The sequence below is a fragment of the Haemaphysalis longicornis genome, unplaced genomic scaffold (genome assembly GCF_048455015.1).
Source record: "Haemaphysalis longicornis isolate Haplotype H1 unplaced genomic scaffold, Haemaphysalis longicornis Haplotype H1 scaffold_9, whole genome shotgun sequence".
Classification (NCBI taxonomy): Eukaryota; Metazoa; Arthropoda; class Arachnida; order Ixodida; family Ixodidae; genus Haemaphysalis; species Haemaphysalis longicornis.
The window spans coordinates 146,585,964-146,603,365 of NW_027526460.1; positions in this window are offsets into that span (position 1 = coordinate 146,585,964).

Sequence of the window (17,402 nt, forward strand, 5' to 3'; positions counted from 1 at the left end):
TCACTTGCCTTAAGATTGATTGGCAGGTTACGTTGAAGTCACGAAACTCAAAAGTGTCCATAAACTCTTGCTCAGCTTAGTTGCCAGTTAGAAAGGGCTCGATGTTGCGGTCGGTTTTCCGTAGTAGTCTGGACTCATAGTCAAGGGGTTGGCTTATGGCGCAAATTTCTTCATCCGTTGTTTCCGCTTTCAAAATTGCAGCCTTCGCTAGGGAGATGATGTCTCGTTATAGCATAACGTTGAACACTTAGTTTTCGCTATAGCTGATCTCCAGTAGGCTTCGTTCCGGATTGGGTCACGATGAGAGCCATTTCATTTCTCTTCAGGCATAGGTCGCAACCGTTGAGGTACATAACATCGTTCGTTGATCCCGGGTTTCAGCACCACTATGTGGCGACTACAACGCCTGAGTTAAAGAAAAATAAGGGTATTTACACCACATCACAGACAGAACACGTCCGGTCGCCTCCATCATTCCTCATAGTCCTCTTCTACTACCTGAGGCCACTTCTTTGTCCTCGGTAAAAAAGTTCCAACACTACCTTTTCCGCCCTGCTTACTACGAATGGGACTGCGTTTTCTAAATTGGTGATTAACAGTTCGCTTGTGTTTTAAGAGTTATTACAAAAAGCGAAAGTAGCAACTGGTTCTGATAAATAGCGATTACAAGAGTTCCATCAACTTTCCCCCAATTCTCAAACTTACTAAACTAACTAGTTTAAATCGGTATGAATGGAGACCACTAAGCTCACATGCCGAATTGTTTCGGTGTTTGCTCTTGTATCGCACGGTGGTGCAGCCCCAATATAGCACATTAGGATGCCTAGGTTCCGCTGTCTCACCCTTCGAAAGGCGCTCCTCTCCGTTTTCTTTCTCCCGACTCCCAGCCGGGCTACAGAGGCGGCGTCCGCCGCTCTAGCCCGGCCGTGGCCGACGCTGCTGCGTTCGGGATGGCGTCCCCGCGAATCCCAGGTAACGGCTGGCAGAATCTCTGGTTTCACTCTTTGTAGAGCCACGTGTGGGAATGCAAGTGACGTCGCATGTGGGATTGTTGTGGGGGTCGTTTAAAGCGTTGCTTTCCAACCACCTTCACAGCGTGAATTGGAGCCAATTTTTTGGTTGGGTAAAGAGAAAAGGGCGGCTAAAGCAACACCCCTACTGCCTGCCCAAGTAGCTACACAATTCAGTTGTTTACGGAATTATGTATTAGCCGTACCCGATTTCATATGAGCGTATACTCATTCAGCCGTTCGTGGGTGTAACGCGTATTCGCTTGAATTCAAGAAAAGCACAGGGGTTAAGCAACAAAGGGGTATGTGATTGTTTATTTACCCCAGGATTTATACAATTTCAAACAAAAAAGCATATGATAAAGACAGCAACAAAAGGCAAAAATTGCCAGATTCAACACAACGCAGACTATGAGAGAACTATACGAAACGGACGCACTTAAAAAAAGGCAAGAGCATACTAGCTAGACAGATTGTTTCATGCTGGTTCTCATTGGCCGTTTACATGTTTAAAAAAATAAGTACTTATCTGTGTGTTCCTACGCCGCCGTGCGTCCCCGAAGGGGAGCATGGGGAAGTGCGAATGCACGGGTGATGCTATGAGGGGGAGTTATGTTGAACTGTGCTGGCATTCGCCCGTTAGTTGCATTTAACACCCCCGCGTGATCAAGTGGGGATTCACACACCCCGTTAGTCGTTCTCTGGAAATCTTGGTGAATTGAAGTATATGTTCGAGGAGATCACACACACACGCAAGTAAAGTGAAGCGACAGTATTCTTTATTCAGCACTTGTTGGTGTTGTCGTTGTAGTTGACGGTCATTATGACCGCCTTGTGGTCACTGAAATGTACGGTCAAGAGTTGTTGCAAGACCGCGCGTATCAGACAGTTCCTCGCAAAGGCCAGGTCGATGTAGCTGCCGTTGATGGTGGTGGGAGCCTCTAGCGGTAGGCACGTCATGGAGTGGTTGGCGAGCATGTATTCCATCAACCACTCGCCGCCCTTTCGCACGTCCACGTTAAAGTCCCCAACAACCACGACCGGGTCCGAGGGCTTTACGCGCCTGGCCACACTCTTCATCGCCGCGTACACGTATTCGACGACGTCGTCGCGCGAGATGTTTGGCGCGAGGTAGAGGGTGACGACCACGATTCCGTCGCCCGAGTACGCGTCGGTGTAGACGGCACTGTACGGCGACTCGTCCCTGACCGGCGAGGTGGACACGGCGTGCGACACGAGGTTCGCGTAGACGTGACCGACGAGGTAGAGGCCGCAGTACTCGCCCCGACTTCCGCTCCTGGCGAAGCAGCAGTCGTCGATGGGGAAGTGGGAATGCACGGGTGATGCGAAAGAATTCTTCTTGGCCAATCGCCCTAAGTGGGTATGTGCTAAAGAAATTAGGAACTCTTCTTGGCCAATCGCCCTAAGTGGACGGACGGACGGCGGTAGACGCGTGATTCAGGGTCGCTTAAGAAGTGCATTCGCACTTAAAATTGCCAGATTCCACACAACGCAGACTATGAGAGAACTATACGAAACGGACGCACCTAAAAAAAGGCAAGAGCATACTAGCTAGACAGATTGTTTCATGCTGGTTCTCATTGGCCGTTTACATGTTTAAAAAATATAAGTACTTATCTGTGTGTTCCTACGCCGCCGTGCGTAGGAGTTTTTCCTGTGGATTTAGGTCTGAATGGGCTGAAGCCTGATTCTTGAATACAGGTTGACACTCTTCTTCGACAAAACGTAAATGTAATTGTCCAGTGTATGGCAGTTCAGCATATGAGGCTCCAACTCAGCAAGTAACGTTTGTTCAAACACTACTGTCAACACCTTTATTATTAGGCGGTCATTATTTGCATATAACGATTGCATTAAACGTGTTGAACATTAAACCTTGAATTAAACCTGTAGGACACGAAACCCTTTTGTCCACAACGTGGCACAACTTCAAGACATCTTTTGATCGACCCACGAAACAACCGTTTGTTTTCAGAGCTGTTACTTCTGGCAGCTCAGTGGACATCAGTGTAGTCCACTGAGCATTCATCGCCCAACCTGCCACCATACACTCTCCGTACCCAAAATACTGTTGTATATGGCACAATTGCACTGGGAACAGGCGAAATTATTTTGTGGATATCGACCCGATGGGTATACTAGTGATCATCGTTAAGTGCCTGCAACAGCGACGATCTTATTAAAGATGGAAAAGATGTTGGCGACTCAGTGAGGTTTACATCACCTGAGGGGCAGAGAATAGTCACAATATCGCGAGAGCAACTTGCAACATCTAATGATCCAATTTCTCTTCTAATAAAAAGACGCCTGTAGGCAGCGGTAACTTGACAGCGTGTTGCTTTACCCGCACTTTCCTTTTTACCCAACCAAAAACGTTCCCAGGTGGTATTGAGACATCTTGTGCCTGAGCAAATTCTGCAGCTCGCAATGTTGCCACAAACCTATCAAAGGGTGCTATGACTATAAGAATTCATGCAAACAGGGTTTTCTTGAGGCTCTCAATCCTCGGTTTCCCTTGTGCATCTTTGGGTCCTGTTATGCATACGTCCGCCTTTTCAAGAAAAAAAAGATCTAATTGGAGCCTTATTCGCCTTTCGCAGAGGTGACTTTTATGATCAGCCAAACGTACTTCGGATTTCGAAGCCGAGCCCTGAACAACGTGTTTTTCTAAGGATTGCCGATAAACACATCACCCTGCCTACTCATGCAAGCCGGATAATAACCGTCTATTGCCAAGATGCCGATCCTGCTACCTAGGCTATTGTGGAAAGCGACCAGAACTTTCTTCTTGAGCGTGGTGTCTCCGTCGCAAGATGCAATCTCCGCTTGCAGCAAAGAAAATCCCATGTTCTGGCCACCAATTTCACAGAGGAGTTACAGAATTTCAACAAAGACTGCAATTGCGTATCTGAAACAAATGCACAAAATAAGGGGTGTGATCGCGGTCGCCGAGTTTGAACGCCAGCTCGGCAACACCTCTAACCCTCACCTTATCTTCGACCTGAATCCTGCGCTACCGCAAGAAAAACAGAAAAAGTTAAGGGCTTTGTTGCGCCGCTACACTGACCATTTTTCGACGACCTCAAAGCTGCGACAGACGCTTCTGGCGAAGTACGGAATTATCCCCGAAGGTGCAGGCCGACCTACGCGACAGTCACCGTATCTGGTGTCTTCACACGAGCGCGAAGCTATCAGGGCGCAAGTTGAAGACATGCACGACGCCGACATCATAGAACCCTCGAAAAAATCGTGGGCGGCCCCAGTCGGGCTCCTAAAGAAAAAATTACAGCCGTTATACTCAATGTAAAAGCTGTCGGAAGTGCAGAGCAGTGATACGCCATAATCGGCTGCACCGCCTTTACCTGCTCACAGCTTCCACCTAATGCATTTCAAATTTCTCGCCTTCGCAATTCTGGCGCACCCCCTGCCTGAAACTGCGCCAGCGGAAGTTTTGTTCTTCTTGCGCTTGCTTTAATTTCGTATGCTGGAGCTGTTTCGCGTCAATTCGAACGCGTAATTTTTTTCTGGCGCGGCTGGAGCTTTCTGCGTCATTTCGAACGCGCCCTTTTTTTTCTTGCTCGGCTGGAGCTTTTGTGTGGCATTTCGAACGCGCCATTTTTTTCTTTCGCGGCTGGAGACTTTTTCTTCATTTCGAACGCGGCATTTCTTTCTTGCACGGCCGCTTTTTTCGCTTACTATCGTAAAAACCAACCCAACGAGCGTTCCTAACTAAAGGAATGCGGGGGCTGCCGGTTATATACAGAGATTTTGCCTGAAATGTACCTGCAGTTTTCTTTGTGCTAAATAACGGAGCGATGTACGACAAGCGCCAGCGGTCCACGAGGTAGGTTTGGATGGTTATGACTATTTTCGAAGCCTCAGCGTGACTCCGTGATGCCGGCACAGAAGGCTGATTCCAGCAGTCGCATCGACCGTTTGCGAGCTAAGAAAAGAAGGCGAGCCCATAAAGTGCTCTGCACTTAAATGTACGGTAATCTCCGGTTGTGTACTGACTAGTGACGGTTGAACAACATCACAAAAAAGGCGAATACCCGCTCCCATGAATTAAAGACGCCGTCGACCACTTCTGCCACGTGAAGTACATCTCTTCGTACTTTCTTCGTTTCTTCGTTTCTTACAGCTTTTTCGAGTCGCAGTTATTTCAGGGGAAAGAACAGTGTCACTAACCTTCGGAAGGCATGTGTCTGCTGTTACGACTCAGCGCGCCGCTATTCTGTTCGCGCGTACTTCAAGCTTCGTGCACTGCCCCTGTGATTTGCGGCAGAACCTACCCTCCTCATGTGCGCCTGCCGCGTGGATGCCTTGCTGTCGGTGACCTAACCTCGGCGGCTGCAAACAGTTCTTCATGTTGAGCCTTGCTCCGCCGAAGCGGACGCCCCAGTAAAGATACCCTCTCCCCACCCCTCTCAGGCTGAAGGAGCGCAACTACTGCCGACCCTCATGAACTCGGAAAGAGCGTTTGTGTATCTGTGCTATTTTCGGGCCGTGCGCTCAGAAGCACTTAGAAAGCCGTGCCTCCGTTACGGCTTTTGTGTATAAAAACCACGATCCCGGTGGATAGTTCAATTCGTTTTGCAGAAGCGAATCCATGCTTCACCCTGTCGAGTCACGCCCTGAAGGGTATTGCTCCTGTATTCCTTCGGTTCATCTTTCGCCATGCAGTAAACCAGTTAAATTTGCCTTCAGTTTCGTGTCATTATCACCGAGGCAGCAACCTTCGCTCGCCGCTCTTCACCAAGCTACCATGCACGGCGGAGGCGACATAGCCAGGTTTCCGGACGCCTTCCGGATAGTAACAACTGGTGCCAGCGGTGCAATATCCAACACCACGGGCGTCAAGGCTCCTCCGGGCTTCGCAGAATTCATTGTGGTCAATGGTGAGTGCAGGACCTCTCTTGACTGAGTTTTACTAGGCTTCTGAGGATAGCTGGTAAGGCGTGTGTTTTTGTCGTGTGGGTTAGTGCAGTAAAACAATTTTGTTGCAGTAGGAAAGTAATGTTTCACCAGCCATGAAATTGAAAGCACTGAAACAACCGCAGCTGTTGGAGCTTGCAAAATTAGTTGCGCTTGGAGGTTTCGGACCCACTGAGAAAGCCGTAGCTGTTACAGGCTATGTCGCTGGTGGGGCTGACGATGATGAGCTGCTGAAATGCATTGAGCTGATCAATGAAGGAAGACCATCCGACGTTAGGCTGCAGAGGCAGAACGCGAGCGAGAGAAGCTTAAGCTGGGAGAATCAAAGCGAGAGCAGCAGCTCGAGAAGCAGAAAAGAGAACAAAAACACAAGGAAGAGTTGCGAGAGTACGGCCTCGAGCTCGAGGGACTCCAAAGCGAAAGAAAGAAGCTCGAGTGAGAGGGTCTCCAGTGGGACAAAAAGAAACTGGAGCACGACATTCAACTCGAGCGGGAAAAAGTGAGGTTGCAAAAACCTGGATTAGAATTGTTGCTCGAAAGAGGCCTCGCTGTCCGCGCTGACAGGAGCAGATGCTCGCGAGTGCAAGTCGGAGGTGACCGTTGCGGCCCAGCAGCCCGAGAAGGTGGGTACAGAGACAACCAAGACGCATTAGGTAAGGCTGTCGAGAGACGGCAGTACCCGCCCACTGAACGTGATAATGTGTCCGCGTTGGTTTCGGTGATCTCGGAAGATTGTTTAGATAGTTCGAATTCGGGGGAGGCCTTGGGAATGGCTACCGACCTCAACGTAAACCTTTCGCGAGGTTTCGCAAGACAGCGTGAACGTTGAGGCTAGCGAAAGGAGGCAGCACAAATCCGCTGATGAGGAAGGAGTTTCTCCGGGTGCGAGTTGCAACTCGAGCGACGTTGTGGCGCGCAGTCGATGCCCTAAACGGTTTTCACGGTGCAGCTAAGAGAATAACGGCGATGCCACGACTGAGCGAGCCGATTGCGTCTTACCACCAGCTCAGGCACTTGATTGAGAGCAACGGCCAGCGGAGCTCGTAGAGGTTCTGGTGTCGCGTGAGGCTGAGCCGTCTTCTGAGACCGGGCGCACAGATCTAGTGTAGCCTTGAAAGCCGGAAAAGAAACCGAGAACACTGTGCAATGTTCACTTCCTGAGGGTGTTGCGGAAAAGGCAAGGGACGACCAGAGAGGCAAAAATGTTGGTAGTAGAGTACATGCGGCAAGAGTTCCAGTGCTCGCATGCCGAGTGGTAGCGCCGTACGATTTGCTCCGGGTGTCAGAGGACCTCGCAGCGCCCGAAAACAGAAGCGACGCCTTGCTCGAGTGGTGGAACATAAGGCAGTTTTCTCCGCGCGCTCGAGGTGCACCTCGGAAAATGACCAATGTCCTCTCAACCGGTCGCAGTCGCCTTCAAAAAACCGGCGAACCCAAGGTACGATTTGAAAACGGGAACGCTCGAGCAGTGCGGGAGCTCAAGTCGCAGCTCTTAGCGCAAGAAGTGATCTGTAGACGCTCTCTCTTTGCTCTGTTTTTCCTGAAGCAGGTTTCGGCCTATACGATTGCATTTCTTTTTGTGTCGGACATTTCCATTGACGCGAAATGCCACCCTTTCAGATTCTTAAGCTTGGCTAAAAGACTACTAGTTTAGTTAGTTGACAGCGTAACTTTGTCGTAACTAAAAGTGTTGTACAGCTTCAGGGGGGATTTATCTTCGCACATGGTGGCGATGCGGTAGAATTTTTTCCGTAATTCTCTCGCTTGCCTTAACAAGCTAGAGACGATCTTGTGGTGCACCTTTTCGCCCAGTGACCGGCCCGCTGAAGCTCCAGCATAGTTTCGTAAGGCCCAAGCCAGGAGTCAAGCGCCTGTAGAGCACATCTCTTTAACACCATCCCTCCGAACAATGGTGGCTGACCTTTGCCATCGGGATCTCGGACTCCCCGATAGAGAAGCTATAGCGCGCCACTATTCTGCTCGCGCGTACTGCAAGCTTCGTGCAGTATTCCTGTGCTTTGTGGCAGAACCTACCCTCCTCATGTGCGCCTGCTGCGTGGGCGCCTCGCCATCTGTGACTCAACACCGGCTGCTGCACACGGTTCTTCGTGTTGAGACTTGCTCCGACGAAGCGGACGCCGCAGCCCAGAACTCCTCTCCCCCGCTCTCTCCGATGCAAGGAACGCAACTACTGCCGGCTCTTACGACCTCGGGAACGAGCGTTGTGTGTGTCTGTACTATTTTCGGGCTGTGTGCACAGAAGCACTGTGAAATGCGCGCAGTCGTTGTGTATAAACCCCCACCCCCCTCTCAGGGGATAGTTCGATAGATTTTGCAGCAGCAATCGATGCTGTTGCAGTGTCGACTCTCGTATTGAATGGTATTGCTCCTGTATAGCTTCGGCTCATCTCTCGCCATGCAGCAAACCAGTTAGGTTTGCCCTCGACTTCTTGTCGCCATCACCAAGACAGCAACATTTAGTGGCCGCTCTTCATCACGCTACCGGGAATGACGGAGGCGAGGAAGCCCAGTTCGGGGATGCTTTCCCGAATGTAACACTGCGCAGACGGAATACGCATTCTTGCTCTACACCGTATGCACATCGCCAAATGCATCCATAGCTGGCAACGAGAACTTCGTGCGCACTTTCTCTGAGTGAATTGTGCTAAACAGGCTTTGGTAATTTTTCTATGCGACTTGAATGGGGATGACTCCAGACCGGACAAGTGGTTCCTCTATTCCCTTTAAGAAGAGTTCGACTAGAGGACACAGTACTCGTATTGTGATATGTGCAGGGTATATTATTTCTTTCCTACCGTTTCAAGTGTCTGTTTACGACCGGGAAAGTGCGAATTGTCTTTCTGTTGAAGGACGAACGGCGAAAATGCTGCCATTTCCCCCCCTGTATACGCATTAAAATACAACATGCACAGGTAGATCCTTAAATTATCTTTGTGGAGGCCACCTTTATGCAGGAGTTCAGTTAAGGGCAGTTTTGGGTTCTTTTTCGGACACCAGAGAGGCTGCACGTGCAACGAAAGCTGTCAGTGTTTCTTAGGGGCACAGACATAAGCAGAGTAACTTTCTCACTGTATGTGACTCACAAGTATGTAGGCATCATCGGAAACGTTTCTATTTTTGTACTATTTTTTTCCTCCTGTTTTCTGACATAGCAAGGCGGCGCGAGTACTTGACTAACATCACCATTTTGCATTATATTTATTCTCTTCTCTCTCTCGGAATCCGTTCTCTCTAGTGGTTTAGCTCACTGGTGGAATGTTTATTACAGCCGCCTATGAAACGAGCATACAAGGAGTTTGTCAACTAGACAACAATGTTCGGTCACTTTTATCGGAAGTGGCGCATGAAGGATTCCCTGCGAAATCTCAAGCCCTGCTTAGTGTCCAATCTGGATGAGTGTATTCCATTACACGGCTGCCATCATCTTCATCCGCACCATAGTTCTGCACGCTCAACGCGTGCATCGAGTGCAGAAGAAGAAGAGGCATGATCCCGTGGGCCAGCCGCGTTTGGGTGCTTCGCCGTGACCAGTTCTACGACTGGCTGCCCTTCCTCTTTGCGCTGGGCATGCACGTGTGGTCGTATTACGCGTACGTGATCGTCGTCTGCGGCACCTTGGTCACGGATGACACGGAGCGCACTTCGCTTGTGACCATCTTCCACCTGCTCCTGCTGCTGGAGCTGTGGTCCTTCTTGCAGGTAGGCGAAGATGATGGGGAAGTCTAGGTTTTCTGCTTGACTAGCCAAGGAAACCAGCGCTGATCAAATTATCCCCTTTTTGTCTCTGCTGCCAAGTAGTGTGCGGAGGCACACGTCATGTAGCTGTACGTTTCGCGTTGCAATTTTAAGACAAATAGGGCCCGCACAGCTTTTACTTTGTTTCTATTTTAACATCGGCGCTGGTTAAGCCTGAGGTCTATCCGTGCTCGGCAGCACTCAAAACTCGGCGCAGCAAAGGGGGGGGAGTAAATTGCTACTCCGAAAAGTGTGAGGGGAAGTGGCGAGGAGGCAAAGACCGCCGAGCAGCTGTGGGGAGTGGATTGGATTCGATTGGAAAAGGCTTTAATGACAAAGATCCTGCAGTAGGCGGGGTCTGATTTACGGCTCCGCCTCAACGCGGCCTAGCGTTGCATCTCCTTTCGCAGCCCTACTGAGCACTAGCTCCTTTTCGGAGCCCGTGCCTTTCCAGCGCGGTGGAGATCTGCTGAATGGTCCATTCTTGATCAATCTTGCTGGCTGACTCGATGGCTGCTTGAAGTTTCGCTGGACACATCTCGAACCTGGCACTGTACGGTTCGGTAGCACAGTCACACATAACGTGCCACCGGTTGGCCGGTCCCTTCTTGCACACACTGCACAGGACATCGGGGTATTCGTCCGGGAACATCCAATGTAACGCTGCCGGTGATGTGACCGACGCTGTCTGGATTCTTCTTAGCCACCCTACTTTCTCGCGAACCAGCGACGGATGTGGCGGCGGGTACGCCCGTCTCGAAAGCCGCATGTTCTTGACGGTTTCGCCATAGCCTCTCGCTCGGTCCTTGGTCTCCGGCCACCATTCGCACTCGGGACGACTCTCCACATTGGGGGCACGGTGAGTAATAGCGCGCGCCTCCCTGTGGGCCTTCTCCTTGTGGTTGGGTGTATTCGGAGAGAATTCACCCGCGTGCGCAGGAGGACCCACCTGACTTCCACTCTGCTTTCTTCCTGCCAACCACTCGTTCGATTATCTTGGCTTCCTTGTCACTGATCCGGCCGTTCGCTAGGTTTCGGACGGCTTCTGGCGAATCGCTTAGGAAGGTGTCACACCAACGCTCGGCCACTGCTAGGGCGATGTCGATCTCCTCTGCTTAGGTTGCACTAACACACCGCATACTCGCTGACGTGGACACTTCCCCCGTTCTCGCATTGATGGTAACCGCTGCGTATCTGCCCTTTCCCTAGTCTGCTGCATCCACATATCTCGTTCTCGGGTCACCGCTGTACTGCTCGATGAGGTACTTGGCCCTGGCTCGCCTCCGCTCCCGGTTGTGCTCTGGATGTACATTCTTCGGGATGGGATTCACCCGCACGTTTTCTTAAACTTTATCACCGAGATCGTGAAGCTGCCTCCCCGTGACCTGATAGCCGTACCCCAAGGCCTCGAGTATGGCCCGGCCCGTCTTGGTCCCCGCCAGTCTCTCTCGCTGTGCCGCCAGCTGCGCCTCGATGAGCTCGTCCAGAGTGTTGTGAACGCCCAACTGCATCAACCGCTCGGCGTTCGTTGACTCCTTCAACCCCAACGCTCGCTTGTACAACCTTCTGATCATGGTGTCAATCTTGTTCTTGTCCGTCTGTGACCACTTGTGGTAAGCCGCCGTGTACGCTATGTTACTGACAGCTAAGGATTCCACAAGCCTCGCGAGCCTTTCCTCACGCATGCATGCTCTGCTTGGACGACACGCGCTGGATCAGCCGCAGGGTACTTGCTGTCTTGATCGCCAACTTCATCAGAGTATCCTTGCTGCCGTTGCCGCTGCCTGTGCCGCTGATCAGCATGCCCAGCACCCGGATCTCAGGAACCTCGGGAATTCTCTGACCTGTCTTGGTGATCAGAACCAGGTGATCGCACTCTCTCGGCGTCAACCGAGGTCGCCCGGCCTTGCAAGGCAAGTACACCAGGAGCTCTGACTTGGATGGTGAGCACTGCAGGCCCGTCCCGTCAAGCCGCTCTTCGATAGCCGAGACTGCTGTCTGCAGCCTCCTCTCAATACTGGCGTCCGTGCCGCCGGTCGTCCACAGCGTAATATCGTCAGCATAGTTGGTATGCCGGACGCCCTTGACTCCCGCCACCACTTCCGCGACCCGCATCATGACGGTGTTAAACAGCAGCGGTGAGATAATAGACCCCTGGGGCGCGCCTACGCTGCCAATATCTCGTTCTAGTAGCTCGATCTCCCCTGCGTGCAGCTAGATGTTTCGCCTCGAAAGGAAATTCTTGATATATTCATAAATTATCTCGCCCATGTTGAGCTTCGTCACCTGCGCCAGGATGGACGAATGCTTGACCCGATCAAAGGCGCTTTGCAGGTCTAATCGAAGGATCACCCTGCTATCTCTCGTCTCGTTCTCGATGATCTCTTGTTTCAGCTGTATAATGGCGTCTTGGTTTCTCAGGCCTCTCCGAAACCCGATCATCGAGTCAGGATACAGCCCCTCTTGCTCTAGGTAATCTTGCCAGCGGCTCGCCAACACGTGCTCGAGGACCTTCCCCACGCGCGAGAAGTCAGCAAGATGGGGCGCAAGTTCTCTACGCCGGGTAGCCTGCCCGGTTTCGGAATCAATACCGTCTTCGCCTTTTTCGATTGCATCGGTAGCTTGCACTTTGCCAGCACACGTTGTAGTATCTCGTAAGCGCCTCGATTGACAAGTCATCTAAATTTCGCAGGACCTTGTTCGAAACCCCATCTTGTCCCGCCGCCGACCTCGTGTTCAGCTCGCTCAGAGCGGTCTTGACCTCGGCCGTCATGATGTCGCGATCTATTTTCTCGTTCGAGACCCCTGCGTACGCCTGGTGTTGCTCGGCTTGCGTTTCAGGCAAATACTTGGCACTAAGCCTGTTAATCAGCTCGTCTCTGTCGAGGCTCTTTTCGGGTTCGTGCATGACCCGAGCCATGTGATTCTGCTGGAACGACTTGGTCTTGGTCTCGTCCAATAAATGGCGGATCAACGACTAGGCCTTACCCTGATGCAAGCTACCATTTATGCGGTTGTATAGCTCGTCCCATTGCTGTCTGCAGAGTAACCCGCTGTGCCTCGCAATCGCGCGGTTCAATTCAGTCACCTTTTTCCGAAGCTTCTTGTTCCACTTCTGCTTCTTCCATCGCTCCTTGATCGATGTCTTTGCCTCCATCAAGTGCGCCAGCGTGCTGTCGACGGTCGGGATGTCGTCGTGAGTCTCGATCGACTTTGTAGCTCGCTTGACCTCCTCCTTGATGCCGGCCATCTACTCTTCGATATTAACAATGTCTTTTACAACCACCGGGTCTTCTCGCCTATGGTTGCGAAAAGCGTCCCAGTCGGTCCACCTCTGCTCCATCTTGCGGCCGCCGCTGTCGACCAGCTCGATCTCCAAGATGTAGTGGTCGCTCCCCAGGTCCTCCCCGGTGTTACGCAACGTCACCTCTCCCCCGTTCTTGACGAAGGTCAGGTCCGGCGTGGTGTCCCGTTGATTCGAGGAGCCGCTCGTCTGCGTTGGTTGCTTGGGGTGAGTGATCAGGGTGAATCCCTGCTCGGTTGCGTCGTACATCAGGTCTTTGCTTTTGGCCGAATCATAATTGTAGCCCATGCTTGCTGCGAGGCATTGAAGTCTCCCGCCACCACCAGTGTCTCTCTCTTGGCTTGGTTGCTCGCCGCTCTCATCAGGGTCTTGAACTTCTGGCTGTGGTCTCTCGGGTTTTTTTTTTCATTTTTATTTTTCTCAGACACTGCCCAAGAGGGCACCGAGGCTAAAGGCAAGAAATGCCTCACGGGACCTCAGTGCCTTTACACCATTCAATACATACATTCAGAACATAATACGTTATACGTTCACCAAAAACACTGCGCCCTTGCAGCCTTCAACTGGCGCGATCTCGACATAGACTTGCTGGCACTTGCGCTTCTTGCCTTTGTTTAGTTGATGTTCAATGGAGGTTAAGCCCTTCCTTACCAGGGTACACACCCCTCGCCGACTGTACGTGTCAGCGTGGGCCCTGTACCCCGGCAAGGTCGGGTCCTTTACCACCGTTTCTTCTAACATGATGATGTCTGGCTTCTTCGCCGCGCCCCGCACATGCTGCTGGAGCGACGCTCTCTTGCTGTTGAGGCTTTGGCAATTCCATTGCCAGATCATGAGCGACGTGGTCGCAGCCCCAGATCTTACTGTGCGATGGGACTGTCTTGGCATGGTTGCTGCTCGGCTGATTGCTGCACTTGTTCTTGTAGATACGGGTGGTTGACGAACTGTGCCGCAAACACCGGGCTTCTTACTGTGGGCTTTAGCGTTTGCTCAACCAGCTCGAAACTCGCGTTCAAGTTCTGTACCAAACCCGCCATTGCAGTAATCGTTTCCTCAAGTCTGGCGAACCTTTGCTCTGGTGTCCCCGCCTTCTGATCCGTCACCGCCGTCAGAGTAGCGACCATGGTCGTTAGTTTCTCGAGATGCGCTTCGAGGTTGAACTTTATTTACTTGCGTGGCTTCTTTTTGGTGGCCTCGGATGCCTCTTCTTCCTCTTCGTCTCTGGCGACTTCCATCGGCAGCTGCTGCGATGCCGCAACTTTTTCCTGATGCTGCTCTCCTTTTCGCAGCTGTTGTACCTGCTTCTGCTGCGCTGGAGCCATTACCTCTGTATCCGCTGGCCTTGTCTGCCCTTGATGACATTGCTGCTACCCTTGCGGTTGTGACTGTTGTCACCCCAGTCTTCTTTCCACCTCTGACAGCCGCTTCGCCAGCACCTCGATGATTGCCCTTTGCTTTTCGTTAGTCGCTCTTAGTTGATCATTGGCCCTCCGTAGTTGCTCGTAACCCTGGTCGTTCTTTATGCGTTCGCTGCTGTCTTGCCGTTGCCCTGCGCGGCGGCCGCCCAGCTCACCTCTCGCGCGGAGCTGCTTCGGCTGCTTCTGGCCGCCGTCATTTTTTCCGCGAATAGACCCGCGGGACACATGGGGTGACCTTGAACGCAGGTGTTGTGACTCCCCCCGCGATGCACGTCGCCAGCGGCTTACGTCATGTGTCGTCACGCCACCTGCGCTTCCAAGCCGCGGGAAGGAGCCCAGTGAAGGCGTCCGCTGCCGCCGCTGCCTTTGTTGTTGTTCGACTTTTCTTCGTTCCCAACGTCTTTTTCTTACTACGTACGGAATCTTGTATCTTGATTTACAGGTTGGGTCCCCCGTTGGGTGACCCTCGGCACACAACTTGCACTTGGGTACATATGAATGGTGTTCCCTTGGGTTACTGATCCCACAGGCCAGGCAAACATTCGCGCTAGGAGTCGGGCATACGTCTCCGCGGTGTCTAACTGTACCGCAGCACCTACATACCTCAATTTGCTTCCTGTACAGGCTACAATGATAAAGCATAGACCCGTACCTCACAAATGGAACCTTCTCGCCCTCGAAAGCGACAATAACCGTCCTCGACTTGCCAATGCGCTTGGCCCCTATTGCAGTAGGGTTATACTTTGTCACAATCTGTTCATTGAGCTTGCTCTCGGAATCTTTTACCGGGACACCCCTAATTACTTCCTTGACGGTGCCATGTGTGGTCGTCCCGTACGCTCTGACTTCATGCTTCTTGCCTAGAACTTCTATCTCCTACTTCGACGTACTTCTTCGCCCTCGCCATGCTCGGTGTGCTGATCACCACGATGTTTTGGAGAAAATTAGGGCCCATCATGTGTTCTGCCATCTCCGCTTTCTCGGTAATTCACGCAGCCGCCATGATGGCCTCCGCCACACGCACCGGGTCACTATTCGCTACGTCTAACCCCCCACGGGGTCGCACCACAATCTTGATCTCCTCTGCAGCATACTTGGCGTGCGGGCGGCCCGAATAACCTCTCTCCTCACGCTCTTGCCTCTGTCCTTCTTCTAAAGAGCCGAACGCTCAATGCCGGGAAGGTCAGCCAGCTCACCTTGGTCTCCTCGCCGTCTCGATGTACTTCCGTTCCCGCCGGCGCTAAGCCATCCGCTGGGCTGGTGGAACACTTCGGGTGTAATATCTTCGCCCTCGACTTGCACGAACATCTGGTTCACGAGCTCTGCCAGTGCTGGCGTGGTAGACGAGGCTCCGTCCGTCCCGCCCGGCGAGATGCCGGCAGTTTGGCGTAGCCTTCGTCTAGCGCGTTAGGCTTAGTCCCACCGCACCAGCGGCGAAAATGAAAAGTGCGATAAATTGCTGAAAACCGCATCCTTTGCCGAACATCCGGTGTCAGTCGGTGACCCACACCTTTTCGAACACGATGGTGCTAAAATCTTCGTAGATGGGAATAATGAACATTAATTTCATAGCCGACTTGAACACGTTCACACACCTAGGCGACCGCAGCGCCACCTCCTCGCTGTGGGGAGTGCGCGCCTGAAGAAAAAAAAATGGCCGCGTATCTGCTCCTTTCGTTGAAAATGCCGACAAAAGACGATCGTCTTTATCGACTTTTGTCAAGTAAATGCTTCCCTTCGCCTTCCCGCTCACCTCTCATTTTGTTCCTCTCTCGTCGCGCTCCTCCCTAGGTAAAGACGCCAAAGGTTTGCTTAAATCATTTTAAATTTACCGCGTTCCACTGCTCCAGGCCGGGTGTCTCGATGCCAAAGCTGCTGTACGGCGAAGACGCGCGTGAATCGAGGCGCCCTACTTCAACGTTTATAGAACCGAGTTTCCGTACTCCACGTGCGTCGCAAGAAGAACGCGGAACCTATCTAGTGGAACCTTTCGTAACTGTGGCCGGTTGATTTATTAAAATCGCGCCAGAAGCTATAGTGGCGCGGGCGACAGCAGACGACGGCGGAGTGAATTTTTATTCTGCAGTTCATGAAGTATTTCATTTCGCAAAAATAAAGCATGTATGATTCTTTATAAGGGAAAAGTGCAAATATCACTTCTGTATTAATCTGTTGTCTTACATTTGCGTAATGTCTTGTTCGTCTTCAACAATATTGACAAGTATGAACATTACGCCGGGCTTAGATGGGTAGATTTAGCTGTGACTATATCAGACTATTGCGCAGGCATTGTTTTGCTTTGGCCGAGTGGCTGAATCGAGTCACAGACAGACAGACGGACAGACGGACATACAGACAGACCAAAATCTCTGCGTTTAAGTAGCCCAAGAAAGACTATCGTCTTTAAAAATTTCAAGCTGTTCCGCTCACCGTGAAAGCTGTCGGACGTGCAGAGCAGTGATTCGCCATAATGGGCTGTTGCGGCATTAGCCGCTCACTGCTACCATCTATCCCATTCTTCCCCGCCCCATTTCACTCCTCTCTTGATGATTGGAACGGAGGTTTGTCGAATCGAATTACTCTTGCCCGCCTTCGCACTGCTCCCGGGCCTCCTACCTGAATCTTCGTCAGCGGGAGTTCTGTTCTTTTTAAATGCGGAGCGTTTCTTAGGCTCGCGATGTCACTCGTTGATGTTGTCGGCGCCGTCCACACGCTCACAGCGCATGCGCGTCGCGTCGAGGCGCAGGTGCGCGTCTCTCCCCCGTACCCTCCTCGCTCTCAACAACAGGTGCGGCGGTGCGGGAGGAGCGCGTGTACCCCGTGCGTTCCGTCGCTCTCAAAACAGCTGCGGCGGTGCGGGGGGAGCGCGTCTGGGCGCGCATGCGTCGTAGCTACCCGTGCGCTGCGTCGCGCTCAACAGTAACGGCGGCAGGGCGTGTACACGTGATAACGGCGTGG